This window comes from Pinus tabuliformis, chromosome 2_2 (genome assembly GCF_031772625.1).
Source record: "Pinus tabuliformis cultivar Carrire ecotype Pingquan chromosome 2_2, CPIR1, whole genome shotgun sequence".
NCBI lineage: Eukaryota > Viridiplantae > Streptophyta > Pinopsida > Pinales > Pinaceae > Pinus > Pinus tabuliformis.
The window spans coordinates 1252389983-1252415231 of record NC_142300.1 but is presented as its reverse complement, the minus strand read 5'-3'; the positions used below and the strand labels follow the sequence as shown (position 1 = coordinate 1252415231).

General features: G+C 39.6%; 1 pseudogene; it reads right to left on the bottom strand.

Moving 5' to 3' along the window:
- Nucleotides 1-246: 246 nt before the first annotated feature.
- Nucleotides 247-1145, bottom strand: LOC149198032 (methionine aminopeptidase 1A pseudogene; annotated as a pseudogene).
- Between the last annotated feature and the right edge of the window lie 24104 nt (nt 1146-25249).

Sequence of the window (25249 nt, the reverse complement as noted above, 5' to 3'; positions counted from 1 at the left end):
AAAATCATCCTATATATACCCTATTACATATTAATTGTGATTTCCTAAACATAGGAATGGAAATAAATAAAAAAAATAAAAAATAAAAAACAAACAACCACATATGTTTATGCGGTCAAATAAAATAATTAAAATTAAATTAAATTAAATCACACTAAAATAGAAGAATTGGTTTGTTGGCACTTGAGTCGCTGAAGGTGTCATCGTTGGAAATCTGGGATGTTGAAACAACTGCTGATTTTATGGCTAAGAAATTCTTCCATCTGCTATCATAGTAGTCCATCCATCTAGCCACATTCTGTCATGCCATACTCCTGCATTGATCATGGGCTCAATGGTGAATGTCTGTCCAGCTTTCATGATACCCACAACTTTATTTCGGCCATAGTGAGGTATATTTGGTGCACAATGGAAGAGCTCACCAATACCATGCCCACAATAGGATTTCACCACAGAAACCCCTGCCATTGAAGCATGTCGACTGATAACCTCTCCCACTTCACGAAATCTTACTCCCGGTTTCACTATAGCTATCGCTTTCTCCAAACACTCATATGTAGACCGAACAAGATGTTGAGAAGCATCATCAACTTTTCCAACGAAAAAAGTCTCATTCAGATCACCATGGACACCATTGTAATAGACAGTTACATCCACGTTCACAATATCACCTTCCTCCAATCTCCTGGCATCTGGGATGCCATGGCAGATAACCTCATTAACAGATGTGCAGCAAGACTTTGGAAAGAAGTGATAGTTTAATGGGGATGGATATCCATCGGTAGCAATAGTTGCCTCATGGACCACTTCATCAATTTCATATGTGGTTATTCTTGGCTTGATAGCTCTGGCAGCAGCATCAAGGACCTCTCTGGAAATCCTGCATGTCTCTCTCATCCTTTCTATCTGTTCTAGAGTCTTAATCTCGACTGTATTTTGTAAATCACTTGTTGGCTCCACTTTCGGAATTCCATCATATGCCCAATCCGGCTTTGCAATCTTATCAAGAACAAGTCACTTAGAGGAAATTGGATAAGGTCTCAATGGCCCTGGCCAGTCAAAATATGGAAGTCGAGCAGTTCGAGTCTAGCCCTTTTTTTTAAGCAATATAACCAACCTCTACTAAGTGCTGCAGATATCTACTCTTCTGGGCTATCTTTCCTAATTGCTGGAAAAATCATCTCTGTATGCACAGATTTATGAGAGCTCCACATCACCCTAAAACAATCCTGAGAATAGAAAGCAGCATTTGCACGTGGTAGTTTTAGCTCAACGCATTTAGGACACTGAAGCCGAGAAAGTTTGCTGCAACAGGCATAAACTAAAGTGGATTCGCCGCCATAAGTTGTTGATCCATCCATTTTGACCAATGCACTTCAAGACCGATCTTGCTTCAGATGAAGATAGCATAAACTGTGATAAATATAAATTTCCACAAAGTTGTAAAGTACCGGAAGCAAATGAGACACCACTCACAACATATTTCGATGTGTTGTGCACATTATACACCTCCTTGGATTGGCTTGGCTTGATGTTTGACTTGTGTGTTGTGGCTGCAGGGCGCATGGAATTTGGAGTTGAGCTTGGCCATTCGGGCGCTCAATTTTTTAATAAAAATTGTAATTTTCGAAACTTGACTCAGGGGCTTATCTTCACTGATCCACTATTCCTTTGTCTTTCTCTTTCACCTTGCTTCCTTTTTGCATTCCTACTCCCCTCCCCAAGATAAGACACTGCTCCTTCATTTTTCTAGTTTGAATGCACTATTAGACAGCTTAACTTGACAAACGAAACTAGCAGCATTTTGTATCCGTGATGTGTGGTTCACAAGAATATCATTAACTGGTAAAGTGAGGACCCAATCATCACTTTCTGTAACAACACAAATATCTTCCTCAACCTGCTTTAAGTTTGCCTGTAAAGCCCGTTCCCAATACAACTGAGTTCGCTCTAAGAGATATGGAGATAATATCAAGCCTTCCTTCTCCAACAATGAACAAAGCGAGAAAGAAGCCTGCACACACATCGTGGCAGCATGAAAACCTACTTCTGGATTTGAGAAGGATGTGTATTTCTTCACCAGCTTCACAAAATGTTTGATTTCTTTCTGAGCCCATTTTAAAAAAATTTGCAGAATATTCTGGTGCATCTACAGAAATTGTTGCAAAATTTCTTTGTTGCTTGTGAAATGACTGAAAAAACCAGTTGTGCTAGGTTTGTAGCATAAGTTTTAGGGTAGAATGGAATGGAAGGAAAAATACTTTGTATATTTCTCTCAAGTCGTGAATGATAAGAATGTAAGAATAATGTGATTGCCTCAGGACCATCACCAAGTCTGAGCAGACCAGACAATGCTTTCCACAGCTCAGAGCCATGCACTACAGGTTGTTCAGCAATTTCAGCAAACTGTTTAGAAAGTCTGGCCTTACACTCACTAACAACAGATTGATAAAACAAGAATTCTGATGATGAAGAGTCTCCTTCTTTCTGATATTCAATGAGAGCTCCATCCTCTTCATCTGATGACAAAAGCGAGGATCCCATCCAGGAGTTGAATGCTGCATTAATGCACCTCTCCAACTCAACTTGTGATAATTGTGTTGGAGCCTCAAGCATCTCAAAACCTACTGTGAGGTTGCCATAAGGTTCACCTTCATCAAGAATGATAGTTGCCTTGTGCCTTAAGAAAAATGGAGTGCCTCCAAATAAGAAGACAAGGCCCCAACACATAACTTCATAGCACCAGAATAATATACTAGATCAATCACTTTCTTGAGTGAGGATAGTTGGCCCCAGAAGCAATGTAATTAAATACAACGTCCATCAGCACCTCAATACCATGCTTGTGTGCTTCTCTAACAAGCATTTTAAATTCATGAATTGCATCTCGTCCACAATTCCTAACACCTGCAGCAGCATATCGAATCATTGGAGAAAAGAAGTTGATGGTTGAGTAGCCCCAAAAATTCATCTTGTGATCACCCATAACAGGATTATCTGAGTAATATTCCAATTCATTAAACTTCACGTAATTGAGTTTAGTTCTATCTATCCTTCATACCAAGACTGAGATGAAGAAATAATGGCCCATTGATTATTAGGTTCCATCATAGGAAGCTAAACCATCTTTCAATAAACCATCCTGAAAACATATCATCCAAAGTGATACATCTCTTGCCTATTTCAGTGGACTGCATGTCTAGAAATCCTGTAGCCTTCGTATTATTTGAATTTGGCATTGATATTGGTGAGAGAAAAAGACTGATACAACAACTAAGTTGCTAGTTGTAAGATGTCTGTGTCAATCACTGATGTTGTTCTTCATTTTCCAATCTCCCCTTGAGAAATTAGGTTTAGTAGAGGCATGAATTATCTAAATATCTGATTTGCACATCATAGCATAGGTGCATCTTGATATTTTCAACTCTCTTGACTTAAATGAGTAATTAACTAATGGTCTCTGTCACGTATAATACTATTAATACATCATTAAATAAACTCTACAACATACATCAGTATACTTGATAAAGAAACATTTCTGCTTGCATGAAGAGATTCTTTCCAAGCCTTGGGCAACAGAAATTTGCAGGAAACAAGAAAAGTTGCAATCTCCTCACCAACAGTGAACTTTACCTTTAGTTCTACTTTTCTTGCAAACCCACTTCCCAAGAACCAGAGTAAGTGGAGGGTTTGTGCTTCTATGGTTTGATGGCCCCAACAGTCTCTTGAAATCCTGCTGCATATGGATAGCTAGTGCTATAGCATGGTCAAGAACAATTGAACCATTTGGTGGACACTTCAACAGACTATGTAGAGCTTGATGATACGTTTGCATAGCCATTGATGGTCTAGCCACCTTAGCAAACTGAAGATCTTTGTCATTCAAAATAATATCACTGTCAGCAATGTACAGTGCCCTATGCCACAAATTGGAAGTAGGTTCTCAATTACCAAGAACTACATCTCCTTTTCCTCAGGATCATTAAATACATGAACTGCTGCACTGGGAGATCTTTGAGTCAATCATTCATTCGGTCATATCTTTTGATCCAGGATCTAGTTTTGAGAGTGTGATATACTATTGGAAAGCTCTTTTCGAGCCACTTCTGATGAACACACTTATGAAATGTTTTTCAATGAATCTCATAATAGAAAATAATACACTTCAAATGAATTTGAAAACTATCTTCGCCAACATGGGATCAAAAATCAATCAACTGTGCCTCATGATCCCCAACAGAACAGAGTAGCTGAAAGAATGAGTAGGACAATCTTACATATGGTGCGCTCCATGATGTTTTTCAAAAATGTAAAATTGATGTTTTGGGCCGATGCAGTTCTATGTGCTGTATATATGTAAAGAATAGATGTCCATCTAATGCTATTAGAAACAAGACTCCTTATGAAATGTGGTATGAACACATTCCTTTAGTAAAGCATCTTAGGGTCTTTGGTTCCACATGTTATGCCTTGATACCAAAGGTACATAGAAACAAACTTGGTGCAAGAAGTCGTAAGTGTATCTTCCTGGGGTATTCAAACACCTCCAAAGCATACCATCTCTATGATCAAGTCAATAAAAATTTTGTTGTATCTAGAGATGTAATCTTTCTTGAATCATCCAAAACTAACAATGTTGTTGAGCGACAACTTGATCGCTTGGATAGATTCGCAAATGAAAAATCATTTCAAGAATTTGATAATCAGATTCCACATCTTGAAGGGGGGATTCCTATACTAGATCAACCTATGGAATCTTCTTCTGAAGCACTATCTCCCCTGTATGAAACTCCAACAACAGATGATACTTTGAGTGATGTGATTGAAAAAATTGTGTGACTCAATCTTGATTCAGTCCCAACTCAATCAACTGAGCAGCTCGGACCATCTCAGAAAGGTCCCCCAAAGTGTCTGACAAAGACACTTGAAAGTGTTCATCCTGATGAGGTTGGAAAGATAGGAACTAGAAATTCAACTCGGCAAAATGGAGGTGATGTAGATGACTCTAATTCACCTGTTGATATGGATGTTTCTTATGATTGTGAATTGAATTTGTCTATAGACTTTGAACCAACTTCCTTCAAAGAATATGCTTCTCATGATGAATGGAAAGAAGCAATGCAAAAGGAGTATGATGCCTTGATAAAGAATGGCACTTGGAAGCTAGTTTATCCTCCATTGGGAACCAAACCAATTGGATGCAAGTGGGTCTACAAGAACAAGTATAAAGTTGATGGCTCACTTGACAAGCTCAAAGCCAGGCTTGTGGAAAAAGGTTTTGCATAGAAGGAAGGGGTCGATTATGAGGATACTTTCCCCCCCATAGCAAAATGGGCTACCATCTGGACACTCTTTGCCCTAGCAGCTCAGAATGGTTGGAAAGTCCATCAAATGGATGTAAAAATTACTTTCATGAATGGAGATATAAAAGAGAATGTTTCTATGTCCCAGCCTAAAGGATTTGCTATGAAAGGACATGAACATAAAGTATGCAAACTTGTGAAATCCTTGTATGGCCTCAAATGAGCACTGAGAGCTTGGTATGAAAAACTAACTGAGCATCTTCTGAAACTCAATTTCAAACATTATGATCTTGATGATGCAACTTTGTTTGTTAAGAAAGTTGGCAAAACAATTGTATATCTTGTGGTATATGTAGATGATCTTTTGATGACAGGGAACAATGAGAGCTACATTGCATCCATAAAGAAGGAATTGAGGAAAGGTTTTGAAATGACTGATTTGGGCTATATTCATTACTATCTTGGTATTGAAGTAACTCAACATCTGAAGTCCATTTTTCTTTCTCAAAAGAAGTACATTGGATATTTTCTGAACAGGTTTGGCATGGCTGAATGCAATCCTCTGACTACTCTAATGGAACAAAACTTAAAGCTCACATCCATTAAAGGAAAATAATTTGAGGATGCAACAAAGTATAGACAACTTGTAGGAAGTCTCAACTACCTAACTACTACTAGACCAGACATTTCGTTTGTTGTTGGAATCCTCTCCAGATTTATGTAAAAGCCTTGTGAGGGACATTGGTTTGCTACAAAAATAGTTCTAAATTACTTAAAGATAACTTAAGACTTTGGACTCAAGTATACACAGGTGGGTGACTTCAACTTGATTGGATACTCTAATTCAGACTTTGATGGAGACAAAGAAACTAGGGTATCTACTTCTAGTTATGCTATGAGTCTTGGATTAGGAGCTGTCTCTTGGAGATCACGCAAATAATCAGTTCCAATAGATTCCACAACATAGGAAGAATATGTGGCAGCAGCTGAGGCAACAAGAGAAATTGTGTGGCTCAAGAAAATTCTAGAAGATTTGCAGGTAAAACAAGTACATTCAACTCCACTCATGATTGACAATACCTCGGAAATAAAGTTGGCTAAGAACCCAAAGTTCCATGATCGAACGAAGCACATCAATACAAAATATCATCTGATTCGACATCATGTTGAGGCCAAAACAATCCATCTTCGCCATTGTTCCACTAATGAGTAGATTGCAGACATCTTCACCAAAGCACTTGGAAGAGAAAAGCTTGAAAGATTCAGAATGATGCTTGGACTCACCAACATCCCTTCAGATTAAGGGGGGGAATGTTGACACCTAATCATAGGGATTGGGTGAACAACTGTAAATAGTGTAAATAAATAATAGAGAAAATGGAGAGTCATCGGGAGATGAAACTCAACAGTCACTCCCTCATGTATATAATAATGAAAAGCCTAAATGAATAATATAATCTCATTTGAGGAGTTACCTCTTGGTCTGACAGCATCTAAAGAAGTATCACGGAGTGAGATGCGTGAAATTAACAATTTACATAGACATAAGAGAACTGGAAAGGAAATGAGGCCTAATGCACAAATAGGAGAATATGACATGGACCAAGTTATTTTAGATCAAGGATCTGAAGTAATGTTATGACAAAGAAAACATGAGAGTTAATGGGTAAACCGAAGTTGCAATGGTCACCTATTCAGGTAAGAATGGCGAATCAACAAAAAATTATTCCTCTAGGAAGATTATCAGGCATTACAATGGACATTGAAGGGGTATGCACTACTACTAATTTTGAAGTAATAGAAATTGTGGATGACAGTAACCCCTATCCTACATTACTTGGATTGTATTGGGTGTTCACCAACATGTCTATAATCAACTTAAAGAAGAGACAAATGATATTTGGAAGCAACAATATGAGAGTGGTTGTTCCCTTGGATCCATAAGAAGGAGTACAACACAATTGATATAGATAACATCTATTAGATGCAGCAAAAGAACAAGACTTGTTAACCCTACTGAAGGAAAGTTGAGATGGGAGCATGACAATTCGTGTGCTTCAAATTTAGAAGAAGAATTGGAAAATTGGCAAAACAAGTTACATGAAGTGTCTACAAGGCAATCTGAAAGACTCACTAAAGTAGTTCGTTGCATGAAAACTGAGGTAAGTGACTTACCATTTTATGATGGTTTGAGTGATATAAATAGTTTTCTTGAAGAATATGAAGAACAGGTACCAGAGTGTCAAATATTGTTAGTTCTGGATATAGCCCTAAGAGCTACTCCAACTAGATGTTGGGGTACACATAAGAAGAATATAGGAACTTGGAAAGAATAGTGAAGGTTGATATGGATAAGGTTTGGTTAGGTAGAAACAAAGTTCACAGATAAATATGATGGTCTAATTGATCTTAGAGATAACATCTAGCTCTGCATGACAACCTGGAAAGAGATTCCACGAGAGGAATGAGTGCATGGTTTAATCCATACATTGGAGACAATTCCTCAAAACTAGTACTTGGAAATAGAACTTCGACATGGTACCCTGAACTGCACAGAGATGGTTTATGGGTTTATATTGACATTTATCTTTGAAGATGATTATCCATATATAAATTTAGCCCTTCGGATAGTTAAAATGAAGATTTTTGAGAATTAAATCCCATTCACTTGGAAACCTAATTGGGTTGAGAAGCTACAGAATGTACTGGAATTCTACAACATCAGTGCAGAAGAAGATGAAGACCCTCTCAATATTGACATAGCAGAATCTGAAGGCTACCGCGAAGTGAATGGACCTGATTTAGAAATTGTTGATATAACAAATTTATTAAAGACAAATAAGGTGAATATATGATTAGACGAGAAGCCTAAGTTTACAACGATCGGAGATTATTTGGATGAAGAAACAGTCAGCAAAGTGACAGATATTATGCATGAATACCAGGAATTATTTCCCATTAGGTTTTCAAATATGAAGGGAATTATTGGGATAGGGTCCCTAGGGTCAGTTTTGGGGTTAGTTTAACCAAATTTTGTAAAAGTTTTGTAAAGAATGTAAAGTCTATGTGAAATGTCGATGCAGAGCACACAACTAGATAGGAGTAAAAGGGGATTTAGCCCCTTTTCTGGGTAAGTGATTGGTCGGTTTTTGAGACTCACCCATGGTCCACGGACCATGGTATTGTATTGAAAAAGGCTATATATAGTTGAGTCATAGCAAGTCTAAAAGTAGCTAAGAGTGGGCAAGTGAAGATAAAGACTGTTTTGGGAAAGTGCTAAGGCAAGAAGTCTCTGCTTCCTGTACTTAGGCGAAAGGGGAAGGCTCCTGCAGCTGAGTGCGCAGGAGGACTTGGTAAGTCCGCAGCTGAGTGCGTGGACCCCTACAGCTGAGTGCGCAGGGTAAGGAAGTATGTAAATTGAACGTTGGAACTAAATAAAGACTTCTTTTGGAGAATTATCTTGCATCTGAGTATGGTTGTTAATTATGTTTATGTTATGTTCCATCGTTCAATAAGATGTTTTCTATGAAATAATGTGTAAATGCTACACGAATCTACTGAATCTATAATATTTATGCATATACTAAGTAATTATCTATTTTTGCGAAGATAAGGGTTAATTCTATTATGATTACTAATGATTTGGATAGATCTGCGTGAAGGCAGATCTAGGGTTAGGAATTAGTGCACGAAAGTGGATAATCTTCTTCTATAGGATCTGTAAAGTCTGATCACAAACCTTCATGAAGGTATAGAGGTTGTTTTCCTAGAGTTGTAGTGACGGACCATAGAACAGTACCGATTTGTGTGAAGGCAGATCTAAGCTACAAGACGTTAAGAACACTTATCACACTGTCTCTGGATGCTAAAACCTGGTTCTAGCATCCGCCAATACTGCTTCCAGTGAGATTGCATCCCGCTCTATGCAGGTTGTTGCTGAAAGGGCTAGCATTTAGGGTTTTGTTGGTTGGCATGAACAACTTTGAACCTAGGTCAGGCCCACTTAAGCCAACAAATGGTTCCGTTGTCAGGACCAAGATCTATTTGAGAGATGTGTGATAAATGGTTTCCTATGAAGAGAGAGATTGAGAAGTGGATTGATCGAAACATGCATGCGTTCGTGGCTCAAGAGAACAAGAGCCCTAAATTATCCAAGGAACAATGGTTACAAAGATTTTTGTACATAGATGAGACCGACGCGTTCTTTTTTTTATACCCTGAAGAACTACATGAGTGGTTGTCTAAATTGGATGATAGTTAAGGTACGTGGAGACTTGACAGTCTTATAGTGTGGACTCTTGAATTGGTGCGACATCTGGAAGCATCCGAAATCAATATCGCGTGGGCTGTTGATCATTGGGTTGATTGCACGTTGGGAAGTTTAGTGACTTATTTCACAATTGACAGAAATAATAGCTATAGTGAAGCGGAATGAAGTCTCTTTAAAGGACCGCGAGGTAAGTACTTGAAATTGCTAAAGACTGGGATTAAAATGTTGTTATGTGAAAAGAGGGTTATGCAGTTACCTTGATGTTTGGGGCTATGCAAAGTGGGAGATTCTTTAGAAGGAATGAAGGATCAAGCCCAGAATATAGTCCGCTCATTGAACCCCCTTCAAGTGACGACGAAGGGATGGTGCTGACTACATTGAGAAGTGTCGTTCAGTTAATTATGCAGGGTATCCCGAGGATACCTCATCCATCCACTCCACCTCCACCTCCATCTCCACCTCACACACCTTCACCTTCACCCCCTCCACCTCCATTCCCACCATTCAAGATGGCGAATGCGATGAATATGCCGATTTTTAAATGAATAGGGAACGAAGATCCTGAACAGCTTTGGCTTGTCGCATGAGCTGTATGGACAACACAACATATTACAAATGATAACATTAAGAAATCACAACTGGTTACAACCTTACAAGATCATGCATTAACATGGTATATCAAGTATTGCACTAATTTCCCCATCGCGACATTGGCAGAGACCCAACAAGCTTTGAACCAGGAGTTTAGTAAGCCTAAGTCAGAGGCACAGTCAATAATTGAGTTTAAAGAAATCAGACAAAGGGTAGATGAGACGCCTTGGGATTTCGATCAAAGGTTGAAGTGCCTAATTAGGCAGGCCAATATGATAATCATGGATTCCCAACATCTTGACTTTTATATAGAGTCGCTCTTGCCACACTTGAGAGTGCCTCTATCACAACAAAAGATAGCAATGCAAGCGGAAGCCTTGGAGATCACGATGAAGCTGGATGCCTTGCCTATACAGGATACGAACCTTGGAGTGAAACATTTTCACTCACAACTGGAAAGCCTGCACTTGGAGTTGCAGAGCATGAAGAAAGGAAAGGAAGCTCAGCCAGAGGTGCGCACTGAGGTTTGGTGTTTGAAGTGTAAGAGCCATGGACATTATAAAGACCATTTCCCGGTTTACAAGAACTATATTATTGGGGGAGTGCCTGTCCCCCTAACACCTGAGAATAACGTTGCGACGAGCATGGGAGTTGCAAGTGGGGGATTCTAAGGCCAAGGACAAGGAAGAGGCACTAGACCAGGTTGAGGGCGTGGGCAGGTAATCTACTATAACTATGGTGAAGCAAGGCACTTCACGCGAGATTGTATAAACCCCATGCATCCATCATGTCAATATTGTCGACAGTTTGACCATGTAATAGAAGAATGTCTAGTCCTTATGGAAAATATGAAAGAAAAGAAGGTGCAACTCCAGTAGCCTACGCAGAACATTCAAATGATGAGGGTTGAGCCCCGCGAGGAATATCACAATGTAAATATAGTGACCAGAAGTGGTATGGTGACTGGTGCAAATAAAGGTAAGTAGCTTGAGGAAGACGGATGGGTGCACAAGGATGTTGACAAGGAAGTAGATTTTGATCTTATTCATGCTAAAGAGACCTTCATGGAAGAAAAGAAGAACTTCACTGAGGCATCTACCTCAGGAAGTCAGTAAAAATGCCTGAGACAAGTGCAACATAAGAAGTAGATCCTTCAGTACTATCCTTCAGTACTACCAACTTTTCTGAAGACTTCTATGAAGATTCTGCATGATCAGAAAGAAGTAGAAGGGTTGTAAGCGTTAATAGACAAATGCACTAATAAAGAAAAGACTCCTACTAAATAACTCATAGTAAGAAATATTAGTAAGTATAAGATGCGAATGGGGCACTAGATGAGGCTGAACGCACAAATATGCCAATATGAAATGGAATAGGTAATCTTGGATCTAGGGTCTGATGCAAATGTCCTGCCTAAGCAGATGTCGGAAAGGATGGGGAGAACTATGCTACAGTGCTCTCCTATTTGGCTGCGCATGGTAAATTGGCAGAAGATTATCCCTATGGGGCGCTTATATGATGTAACGATCGATATTGAGGGCACAAACGTGCTGACTGGCTTTGAGGTTATTGAAATAGTGGATGACAGTAACCCGTACCCAGTGTTATTAGGAATCGATTAGGATATTGATATGAATAGGGTAATCAACTTGAAGAAGTGGAAGATGACATTTGAAAGGACATCGCTCAGGGTTGTAGTGCCATTAGACCTTGCAGAAGGAGCAAGTTATACTGAACCTGTTCGCAACTATGTAGAAAGTGATGATGATCTAGATCAGATATATAAGATAACAACGCGAGATGAGGATTGGATCAATCCTACAGCTGATGGAAAAATTGCATGGGATAGGGATAGATCCTACACCTTAGATTCAGATGAAGAGCTTGAACAATGGCAGAATGGGTTGCATGAAGTATCTATGCTCCGTTGTAATAGGATGACTAAATCGTTGAGGTGTGTCTCAACTGAGGTAAGGAACCTTGTGCATTATGATATTTTGATTGACGTGGAACTTTTTTTAGATGAATTTGAAAGGGAAGTACCAGAAGAAAATCACTTCCAAGCACTGGAGTTGGCCCTGCAGGCTACGCTTGCCCATTGGTGGGGTACGCATAAGGAGAACTTTGTTGGATGGAGATAATACAAAACAATGATGAAATTGAGGTTTGGGTATGCTAATACTTGAATGATAGAAAAATACAGTGGGAAAGATGATCCACGCGATCATTTGGCATGATTGACTAAGGCCTAGGGAACAAAACCACAACCAGAATGGGTGCACATTTTTTGTCATACCTTAGATACAATTCCAATGAACTGGTATTTGGAGACAGAGCTTTGCCATGGAACTGTTGAATGGGACATCTTAAGAGAGAGTTTTCTATTAACTTTCAACTTTGAAGATGGGTTTGAGAACATTGATGAAGCTCTCCAGGAGATAAAAGCAACTCTATTCAGAACACCAAAGGACGGTAGAATGGACTTAGTGGATTGGATTACATAGCTGCACCACACGCTGGAATGTTATAATGTGACTGCTAAAGAAGAAGAAGATGATTCGCGGAATGTTACAATTCCAGAGATAGAAGGACAACGCGAAGTCGAAGGACCAAAGGTGGTGAAGCCGGATATATCAGAACCTTTGAAACTCGACAAGTAAACATTGGGTATGAGGCAGAACCCAAGTTCGTGAAGAAAGGAGACTATTAGGATGAAGATACTATCAATAAGGTAGCTAAGCTACTATGCGAGTACCCAGATTTATTCCCAACGAAGTTTTCAGATTTGAAAGGGACCATTGGAGATTTAGGTGTTATGAAGATTACGCTGAAGCTGGATGCGAATCCTATTAAGAGGAGGCCTTATCGGCTAAATCCAAGTTATAAAGGGAAGGTGCACCAAGAATTGGATAAGATGTTGGATGCTGGTATTATTGAGCCAGTAGAGGAATCTGATTTGGTAAGCTCAATGGTGGCCCAGGAGAAGAAACGGAAGGGAAAAATCTATATATGCGTAGATCTAAGAAAGTTGAATAATGCCTGCGTGCATGATCCGTTTCCCACACCATTTATAGATGAAATGTTAGAGAATGATGGCAGACAGGAGGCATATTCATTTACTGATGGGTTTTCAGGATATCATCAAATAAAGATCGCGCCAGAAGATTGAATCAAGACAACCTTCGTGAAAGAATGGGGTTGCTTTCAATATATAGTAATGCCATTCAGATTGAAGAATGCACCTGCAATCTTTTCGCGACATTAAAAGAGTTTATTCATAAATTCCTGGAGATATACTTTGACGTTTGGACTGTGTTTGGCTTGGTGAAGCACCATGTTGCGAGTCTGCACCTCATGCTAGATACATGTCGAAGGTATTAGATCACACTGAACTTGAAGAAGTGCATATTCAATGTTCCCTTTGGGATTTTTCTCGGCCATGTTGTATGTAAGAAGGGGTTGATGGTGGACCATGCGAAGACCATCGTAATTGTGAATTTTGAGGCTCCTAGGAATGTAAATCAACTGCGCGTGACATTGGGATACACTGGGTATTACAGAAAGCTTATTAAGGCATATGATCAGATAACTGCATTAATTGAAAAGTTGTTAAAGAAATATGCGATGTTTTTCTAGGATGATGAATGTCAGCGCAACCTAGATGTTCTAATGGAAAATATGGTGACTGCACCTATTTTGGTATTTCTAGACAAGAAGAAGGAATTCCATGTACATGTAGATGCTTCATGTATTGCGCTAGGAGCGGTATTAACACAGGTAGGCGAAGGAGAGATTGATCATCCAATAGCTTTTGCGAGTAGAAATTTATCCAAAGCTGAGAAGAATTACTCCACTACAGAGTACAATGAGATGGCGATGATCTACATAGTGTAAAAATTTAGGCATTATTTGTTGGGTGGACAATTTAAAATGTATACAAATCACTCCGCGCTGAAGTACTTGGTCAATAAACCTGTGTTGGGGGGGAAGATATGATGATGGTTACTGTTGTTTTAGGAATATGATTTTGAAGTAATTGTGTAGCTTGAAAGGCTAAATGCAGGTCCAGACCATCTATCAAGGATTGAACATGTGAAGAACCAATTAGTTTGGAGGAAGGACTACTTGATGCACATCTCTTTATGGTGCGCATTGCAGACGATCATTTTGCCGATATCATTTAGTTTTTAACAACAGGAACAACTCCAGAAGGCTATTATACGTAGCAAAAGCAGGAGTTAGTAGTTCGCGCTACAGATATCTTAGTGATTGCAGGTCATTTGTATAAGATGGGAATGAATGAGATATTGTGAAGGTATGTTCCAGAGTTTGAACACACTAGTATCCTAGTTTAAGCACATAGAGGAGTGGAGGGAGGTCACTATGCAGGAGAAATGACTGCGCATAAGATTTTATGTGCTAGGTTATGGTGGCCGACATTACACAAGGATTCTAAGGAATATCGCAAGCTGTGCGATGCGTGCCAACGGACGGGAAAGCTTCCACGAAGGGATGACTTGCCTTTAAATCCTCTAGTACCGCTACATGTATTTGATAGATAGGCCATTCATTTCATAGGTCCAATACAACCACTAGGAAAGAAGATGGGCACACGGTATATCATAACTGCAACTGAGTATTTAACCAGGTGGGCGGAAGCGCAACAAGTGAAGGATTGTACAGTAGCCACTATTGCGAAGTTTTTGTTTGAATATGTATTAATGAGGTTTGGATGCACTAAGATATTGATGAGTGATAGGGGTACACATTTCTTGAATGAAATGATCAAAGTGATGCTTGAGGAATTTCAATTGTATCATCAGAAAAGCACACCCTATCACCCACATGTGAATGGAATGGTGGAAGCATTTAATAAAATTTTGGAGAATGCGTTGACAAAGGTCTACAACGCCCAGAGGAATGACTGGGATAAACATGTGCCAGTAGTGTTATGGGCATATAGGACAACCTGCAAGAAGTTGATAGGCCAAACGTCGTTTAGATTGGTCTATGGAATTGAAGCAGTGATGCCTCTGGAGTATATTGTGCCAAGTTTACGTATTGCAACTTTGACAGAGATGGCAGATCACGAGACCTTGGAGGAATGGTTCGTGCAGATCACGGAGTTAGAAGAGAACCGCTTCCTTACAGGATTTCACAAGCAAGTGAAAAAGGAATGCGAGAAAGCATGGTACGATAGGCATATTAAGATGCACATATTTAAGATAGATGATTTAGTGCTGCTATATGATAGCAAGTTCACAAAATTTCTAGGAAAGTTTCGAATGCACTAGTTGGACCCATATGTTGTTAAGGAGATCACCGATGGTGGCGTAGTTCAGCTCGCGACGCTGAATGGAGAACCATTTCTTGGGAAAGTGAATGGAAGTAGGCTAAAGCTATACACAGGGGGTCTTTCCCTTGTGCAATGACTATATGGAAGCAGGATAGTATTAGCAATCCAGGCAGCTGCAAGGGATTGTGGGACTATAAACTATGCTTCTTGACGAGCTAAAAAACATGGTACGGAGGCCGCACACTGAAAGATAGGAGTGCGACAGGTGAAGCTGCACTGGATGATATGCGTCATGGAGGATGGTATCAAACATATGGGTCCAAGAGTAGCCATTGGAGTTACTATTCATGACATGATGGCCAAAATTCCATTAAGAGGAGTGGGTAGGTGCAATTTATGGAGAAAATATTTGAAGATATACCACCAAAGAAGCATTTATGATTAGGAATTGGAGGGAACGGTTGGATTTGAATTCAAAAGCCCCTGTAAATTGAGCATGCTGGTCCACCGAAGAACACTTTTCATTCTGAGAATTGTCTGTGAACCTTGTTGTTTTTAGTTTATGAAGAGCGAAGATTGGGAAGAAATTGTGTTGCGACCCTCATTCACAAATTTGTCCACACCAATCCGTGAACTATTCTTAGAATGAATGACTGCCACAAATCTCGCGGAAGCTGTGAGTTCTAAAGTTGCCATCTCTGACGCGACAGCACCAGAAATAACCAGCATGGAAACCATGCCCTTTGTGCCTTTGGCATTGAGGTCACCTAGGCTGAAGGAATCAACTACAAAATAGAATCAGAAGAAACTAATGCCAGTGATACATTCATCGAGGAAAAACCCAGAAGTGCGACAGAAGGAGAAAAAAGATAAACAATTGGAGAGAGTGGTAGATCTAGAGGAGGAAGACTTCCAAGGTGTGGAGGAGGTGGATGATGAGGAGGCAAGCCAATCAAATGGCTCTCGGATTATATCCCCCTCTGAAAAGGAAAAACCAAAGTAAAAAAAGATCCCGATTCTAGGAAATTCATGATTTCGACACTCCTGTTGCCTGAATAGGTGGAATTTGAAGGCGCAATTTTAGTGTGCATTCTAGTACAAAAGATGGAATATTGGGACCTCATGGACCATGAGAGGTTCCCTCATTTGGCCACCGGTAAATATATGAAGAAAATCTACTATGAGGAGACCAGACTTACACGGTTGGAGCCCATGAAGTGGTTCAGAGGTGTTGAGCAGGCTGGGTTGCTGCACATGCTTTGTGTGTCGCACTTTCATAGGTCTAATATCAATACAGTGTGTGTGCTCCAGATGCTCTTGCTGGTGCATGTTGAAAATAACAACAAGAAATGTTAAAAATAGAATCCATAATATTCCAATTTTAATTTGTCCTTGAATTAAAATTGTGAATTAAATTCGAATTTAGTCTCACCAACTGATTGAAAAATAATTAATTAATTCATCTTGGATTAATTAGTTGGAGAAATTTAAGTTAGAAGTCTTTGTGAAGTCATGCAATAGTTATCCCTTAAATTAAGGAGATTATCCCTTAATTAAGGAGATAATATTGAGTTTTAATTAATTAGCTTAGTTTACTAAGTTAAGTCCAGTTAAATTAGTTCCAAACTGTTTGAGGAACTAATTGTGAGTTCAGTCAGTTAATGCATGCATGCATCCAACTAGTGTACTCCAGATAACTGAATATTCTCTCATCAGCAACTCATGCATGTCTATTCAGAGAAAGACCCAGTTGATCTAAATGTCAAGGACAGGTTACTATTAGTTGCATGATTTTTCCTATAAAGGAAACTTATCCATGCAGAAGGAATAAGGTTCCTTGAGGATTGCGCAGTTTTACAGGGTGTGAGATTAATGTGAGTGATCAGTGTTACACTTGGTAACAGTAGGATCACCCAAGAGAAACAACGCAAGGAAATAGGAGTCTTGGAGGGCAGAGGAGAAGGTTTGTGAGAAGCCTTGTTTGCCTGTGAGCATCCAGGAGGATGGTACTGAGAGCTGGCTAGTTGTGAGAGCTAAGGCTTTGTGTAATTCTAATGTATTTCCACCTTATATGATAATATAGATAGTGGGTTTTTTAGTTGAGGCTTTCCCCAGAGTATTCTTCTGTGTTTCATGTGCATTGATTCTTCTTCTGGTTATATGCGTTCCACTTGATCTTGCTCAAATATATTAAGATTCTGCAAGTTTGATTGTAGAAGTAGATTAAAGAATTATGCTTTAGTTATATTGCATTATCAGGTTAACCTACAGTGAGAATTTATACATGGTATCGGAGCAAAGGTTATTAGAGCTGTGAATAGTATACTGAGAAGAGAATTTGAAGTTTGAAGTTCGGGGTTGCAGGTGCAAATCGAATTCATCTCATACTTCAAGGTTGGTCAATGGCGTTCTATGGCTTGAGACTCGAGTATGCCTTGGAAGGCAACTTGAATTACATAGCATGGAAATATCGCATGGAGGCTGTATTAAAAGACAACGGCTTGAAGGATTTCATTGATCAAGAAATCCCAAAGCCAGGCTCAACTAATGTACAAGAGTTGGCTGAGTGGAAGAAGTGTGTGGCGAGGGCGAGACAGATTATCCTTGAGGGAGTTCGAGACCATATTGTCTCGAGTCTCCATGGGAAGGATACTCCATATTCAATGTGGAAGACATTGAAAGACCTCTACTAGAATAGTAGCGAATAGAGGAAATTGACGCTCAAGGATAAGCTTCGAAGAATCTGTAGAAATTTTGAATAATAAACACTTATTCACAGAGATTATCCCGATTATACACTATTGCAGAATACATGCACAATACATAATCTCCTCTACGTTGATCATCAATTTAGCAGTATTAAAAACAATGAAACATCAATCGCATGCGCACATTAACACAGTATGTAAACCGGGGAAAGCTTACAGCTGAAAACCCCACACTATCTGTATATTAATGATTAAGAACATGTAACAATACATATTACAATACTTCTCACAAGTATCCAGCACTATCTCCACCTGTTACACACAATACAGCTCAGATCTGATCTCCAAATCTCCCCCGCTGCTTTGCCTGCCTCCACTGCACAATCCTGCAAGAGAATGAATGAATCCAAAATTGTTCCAAGTTCTATTTACCTTGGAGAATCACTCACACTGGAAATCACGTGAGCACAGGCTATATCACTGGGCATATGCAATTCTCATGGGCATACTCAATCCTTTGATTGTGCAAGATCTCATGCACAACTATAGTCACAACTGATAGCAATCTCAACCTCTAACATGTGTCTCCACTGAACTGTACATGCACTGAGTTAATTGATGTATTCTTCAGTTGCATTATAAGTTAATAATTAGTGAATTAATTAATAAATAATTCACACAACTCATCACTTAGTCTATTGGCCAGTTAGACTAAATACAACTAGTTCAACTAAATCAAACTGAACACAACTCCATTAACTGCTCATCCAACTCCACAGAACTCAACCACATGAGTTCTAACTGATCTCCTGCATGCAATAGCTCAATTGACCCACAAAGAAAGCATATTTCCTTCTAACAGCTGCATGTGCCACATCTGTAGCTCAAACTGAAGTGCTCCAAGAGGATAATATAAAGTTTATAGTCTAAATATTATTATGAGACAATAATATTTGACTTTTCTATTTAAATTTGACTAGCAGTCTAAAAATAGACTCTGATCACTCCTGTTGTGATCCAAAAATAGAAGTCCATCTATTATTCCCAACATGACCAATCATCCATAAACAAAAAACTGCAACTCATAGACCATGATCCATATGTCTAAAAATAGACATAGTCTAAAAATAGACTTTGCGCCAAAACTTGCTTGCGGGACCACTTAGTGAAGGCGGCTCCTTTCCACTAAGCTCCATCATCTTGTTGCATTCTCAACAAGGATTTCATGTTGCACACTTTTCAACACTCCCTCTCAATAAGAAAGGCTTCCTCTCAAACCCGATCTTGTAACTCTGGAATGTTCTGGATGCAACACATCTGCCCGGTCCACTTTGCTCCAACAACACTTGGAACAAAAACACTCCCAACTGACCACTCTATTGGGCTAGGAACATACTCTGATGCTGAAGCTCTACTTGCTGCTAACAAGTGCTCCCTCTCTAACATCTGCGCTACTGCAACATCTCCATGCATCTCGCACCATTGCACACCTCTCTGTGCCACCTCACAATACGAAGTTCACAGTACAATACTCCTCACAAGTATCCAGCACTATCTCCACCTGTTACACACAATACAGCTTAGATCTGATCTCCAAATCTCCCCCGCTTCTTTGCCTGCCTCCACTGCACAATCCTGCAAGAGAATGAATGAATCCAAACTCGTTCCAAGTTCTATTTACCTTGGAGAATCACTCACACTGGAAATCACATGAGCAAAAGCTATATCACTAGGCATATGCAATTCTCATGGGCATACTCAATCCTTTGATTGTGCAAGATCTCATGCACAACTATAGTCACAACTGATAGCAATCTCAACCTCTAGCACCTGTCTCCATTGAACTGTACATGCACTGAGTTAACTGATGTATTCTTCAATTGCATTATGAGTTAATAATTAGTGAATTAATTAATAACTAATTCACACAACTCATCACTTAGTCTATTGGCCAGTTAGACTAAATACAACTAGTTCAACTAAGTCAAATTGAACACAACTCCATTAACTGCTCATCCAACTCCACAGAACTCAATCACATGAGTTCTAACTGATGTCCTGCATGCAATAGCTCAACTTACCCACAAAGAAAGCGTATTTTCTTCTGACAGCTGCATGTGCCACATCTATAGCTCAAATTGAAGTGCTCCAAGAGGATAAGATAAAGTTTATAGTCTAAATATTATTATGAGACAATAATATTTGACTTTTCTATTTTTGCTAACAGTCTAAAAATAGACTCTGATCACTCCTACTACGATCCAGAAATAGAAGTCCATCTATTTTTACCAACATGACCAATCATCCATAAACAACAAACTGCAACTCGTAGACCATGATCCATATGTCTAAAAATAGACTTTGCGCCAAAACTTGCCTGCGGGACCACTTTGTGAAGGTGACTTCTTTCCACTAAGCTCCATCATCTTGTTGCATTATCGACAAGCATTTCTTGTTGCACACTTTTCAACAGAATCAAGATGGAGAACTGTGATACTATTTCCACATATCTGAACAAGCTCACCACTTGCAGAGATGAGCTTAGCAGTGTGGGAATAACTACTACTGATGATGATATGGTGAGCCTCACTCTCCTTGGCCTTCCAAAGAGCTGGCATAGATACCAGGACTCTGTGAATGGAAGGGAGAAACTTCCGGATGGGGAACGACTCTAGTTGGATCTCATGCAAGAGGAGATCAGGAGGAGCACACGAGATGGTTCTTCATCAAAGGATGATGAAGAAAATCTAGCCTTAGAAAGTAAGGCAAGGAAAGGGAAGGAGAAGGATTCTCATTCCAAATCGAATTCTTCTCATGGAGGGAAGAAGGTTGACAAGTCTAAAGTGAGATTCTTTAATTGTCATGATATGGGTCATTATGTGACTAATTGCCCATCGAAGAAGTCTAAGAAGGGATCCTCGGAAGGATCTGAAGGTGAGGCATTAGCCTCTTAGTTTGAGATGGACTTCACCCTCATCACATACATGGTGTCATCGATGATGGGTTGTGGTTGGTTTCTTGACAGTGGAGCCTCATTCCACATGACTGGCGATAAAAGTTTATTCAGTACCTTGGAGGAGAAAGACCTCAAGATGCGCATAGAGATGGGTGACGATGAAAGGTATAGTGTTTCAGGAGTGGGCACGGTTTCTTTTCAGAGGGAGCATGGACCTCTTATCACCTTGACAGATGTGAAGTATGTGCCTAGACTGAAGAAGAACTTGGTATCGATCGCAATGTTGGAGGACAAAGGCTACAATGTTGTCTTGGCTATAGTCACAACTGATAGCAATCTCAACCTCTAACACCTGTCTCCACTGAACTGTACATGCATTGAGTTAACTGATGTATTCTTCAGTTGCATTATGAGTTAATAATTAGTGAATTAATTAATAACTAATTCACACAACTCATCACTTAGTCTATTGGCCAGTTAGACTAAATACAACTAGTTCAACTAAGTCAAATTGAACACAACTCCATTAACTGCTCATCCAACTCCACATAACTCAACCACATGAGTTCTAACTGATGTCCTGCATGCAATAGCTCAACTGACCCACAAAGAAAGCGTATTTCCTTCTGATAGCTGCATGCACCACATCTGTAGCTCAAACTAAAGTGCTCCAAGACGATAAGATAAAGTTTATAGTCTAAATATTATTATGAGACAATAATATTTGACTTTTCTATTTTTGACTAGCAGTCTAAAAATAGACTCTGATCACTCCTGCTGTGATCCAAAAATAGAAGTCCATCTATTTTTCCCAACATGACCAATCATCCATAAACAGCAAATTGCAACCAATAGACCATGATCCATATGTCTAAAAATAGACTTTGCGCCAAAACTTGCCTGCGGAACCACTTAGTGAAGGCGACTCCTTTCCACTAAGCTCCCTCATCTTGTTGCATTCTCAACAAGCGTTTCTTGTTGCACACTTTTCAACAGAATCAAGATGGAGAACTGTGATACTATTTCCACATATCTGAACAAGCTCACCACTTGCAGAGATGAGCTTAGCAGTGTGGGAATAACTACTACTGATGATGATATGGTGAGCCTCACTCTCCTTGGCCTTCCAAAGAGCTGGCATAGTTAACAGGACTCTGTGAATGGAAGGGAGAAACTTCCGGATTGGGAACGACTCTAGTTGGATCTCATGCAAGAGGAGATCAGGAGGAGCACACGAGATGGTTCTTCATCTAAGGATGATGAAGAAAATCTGGCCTTAGAAAGTAAGGCAAGGAAAGGGAAGGAGAAGGATTCTCATTCCAAATCAAATTCTTCTCATGGAGGGAAGAAGGTTAACAAGTATAAAGTGAGATGCTTTAATTGTCATGATATGGGTCATTATGTGACTAATTTCCCATCAAAGAAGTCTAAGAAGGGATCCTCGAAAGGATCTGAAGGTGAGACATTAGCCTCTTAGTTTGAGATGGACTTCACCCTCATCGCATACATGGTGTCATCGATGATGGGTTGTGGTTGGTTTCTTGACAATGGAGCCTCATTCCACATGACTGGCGATAAAAGTTTATTCAGTACCTTGGAGGAGAAAGAGCTCAAGATGCGCATAGAGATGGGTGACGATGAAATGTATAGTGTTTTAGGAGTGGGCACGGTTTCTTTTCAGAGGGAGCATGGAGCTCTTATCACCTTGACAGATGTGAAGTATGTGCCTAGACTAAAGAAGAACTTGGAATCGATCGCGATGTTGGAGGACAAAGGCTACAATGTTGTCTTCGGTAAGGGAAAGGCATTCCTTAGACATATCACCACGAGACAGGTGAAATAGATTGGTTCACGAGTCAAGAACCTGTATGCTCTTGAGGTTCAAGATGCATGCAAACCCTTGAGGAGTAAGACAAATGTTAGAGACTTGGTGGTTGAGAGGGAGAGTAAATTACCTCTCAACATGCAGCCTTAGAAGAAATCTCAGACAATTGTGAAGGAGCTACAATTGGAGAACTGGGTAGAGGGATCACATGTAGCCATACCTCCAAGTGTGAGGTGGGGCGATGTGAAGTGATAGTCCCAAGAAGGCTCAAATTGGGCAGGGTCCATTGAGAGGTTTTATCTCATGGATCGTACCTTGCTACAGGAGCCCAAAGTACAGAGGAGCGGGAGGAATCAGTGGGATTGATGCAGTTAGATCAAGTGACAAAGGCTAGAGTAGTCAAATACTGAAGAGCAAAGAGAAGGATTGACAACAATGTAGAAAGGCTGAGTCATCAGAAGCGCAAAGTGCTTAGTTGACAGAGGCAATCGTAGTCAAAGAATTTGATGACAGATGCATCATATTGATTCAGGTTGGATGTTTTTTTTGTTTCTGGTGATTGCTGGAGCAACAACACTAGAGAGAAGTGTTGCATGCAGAACATTCCAAAGGTTCAGGATCAGGATTGAGTTGAATTCCTTTCTTGTTGAGAGGGAGTGTTGAAAATAGCAACAAGAAATGTTAAAAGTAGAATCCATAATATTCCAATTTTAATTTGTCCTTGAATTAAAATTGTGAATTAAATTCGAATTTAGTCTCACCAGCTGATTGAAAAATAATTAATTAATTCATCTTGGATTAATTAGTTGGAGAAATTCAAGTTAGAAGTCTTTGTGAAGTCATGCAATAGTTATCCCTTAAATTAAGGAGATTATCCTTTAATTAAGGAGATAAGATTGAGTTGTAATTATTTAGCTCAATTTACTGAGTTAAGCCCGGTTAAATTAGTTCCAAACTGTTTTAGAAACTAATTGTGATTTCAGTCAGTTAATGCATGCATGCATCCAACTAGTGTACTCCAGATAACTAAATATTCTCTCATCAGTAACTCATGCATGTTTATTAAGAGAAAGACCCAGTTGAGCTAAATGTCAAGGACAGGTTACTATCAGTTGCATGAGTTTTCCTATAAAGGAAACTCATCCATGCAGAAGGAATAAGGTTCCTTGAGGATTGCACTATTTTACAGGGTCTGAGATCAATGTGAGTGATCAGTGTTACACTTGGTAATAGTAGGATCACCCAGGAGAAACAGCGCAAGGAAATAGGAGGCTTGGAGGGAAGAGGAGAAGGTTTGTGTGAAGCCTTGTTTTCCTGTGAGCATCTAGGATGATTGTACTGAGAGCTGGCTAGCTGTGAGAGCTAAGGTTTTGTGTAATTATGATATATTTCCACCTTGTATGATAATACAAATATTGGGTTTTTTAACTGAGGCTTTCCCCACAGTATTCTTTTGTGTTTAATGTGCATTGGTTCTTCAACTGGTTATATGTGTTCCACTTGATCTTGCTCAAATCTATTAAGCTTCCGCATGTTTGATTGTAGAAGTAGATTAAAGTATTTTGCTTTAGTTATATTGCATTATTAGGTTAATCTATAGTGAGAATTTCTACATGGTATCGGAGCAAAGGTTATCAGAGCTGTGAACATTTATGAATCTCTGAAAATGATTTTCACTTAACAAAGATACATGGGAATTCTAAGGCTTACCTGGTCCTGATGCTCCTTACTGCGATATTTTCTTCTACTAAACGATCTTCTCAGGATTAGGCACTAGTTCAGCCGATGATTTCTGAAGATATCTCTAAACATACCTCACAAACTGAGCCAGAACTGCAATGTGGAGTCGCCAAAGCTTGGTCTTCCTCCAGTGGAGTTGCCAGATAGATGATTAAAACTAGAAACTGTGTTCAAACCTTGTCTATCATCAAAGCTTGGAACTATGTCATTCTTCCAGGGAAGCTGAGCTTCAATTCTCCTCTCCCCGGCAACGACGCCAATTAATGTTATCACCCCAAGAAACTCTCCTAGGTTGTATCTCAGAGATGCTCGGGAACATTACAAACTCAACAAAATGTTGGAAAAATGGTGGATGAATGAAAGAAATGCTGCATATTCAAGCCAAATAACCACTTCTACTGTGCTTAACCCCAGACATGGGTGAACACCCCCAGACTACAAGGCTTTTGACCACCAATTACTCACAATTTAAGGAAAATGTGATGATGGAGAAAACTGATCACACCAGCAGATGCACAGGACCCTGTGATGGCCAGCTACAACCAGTTTTATGGTCTGTA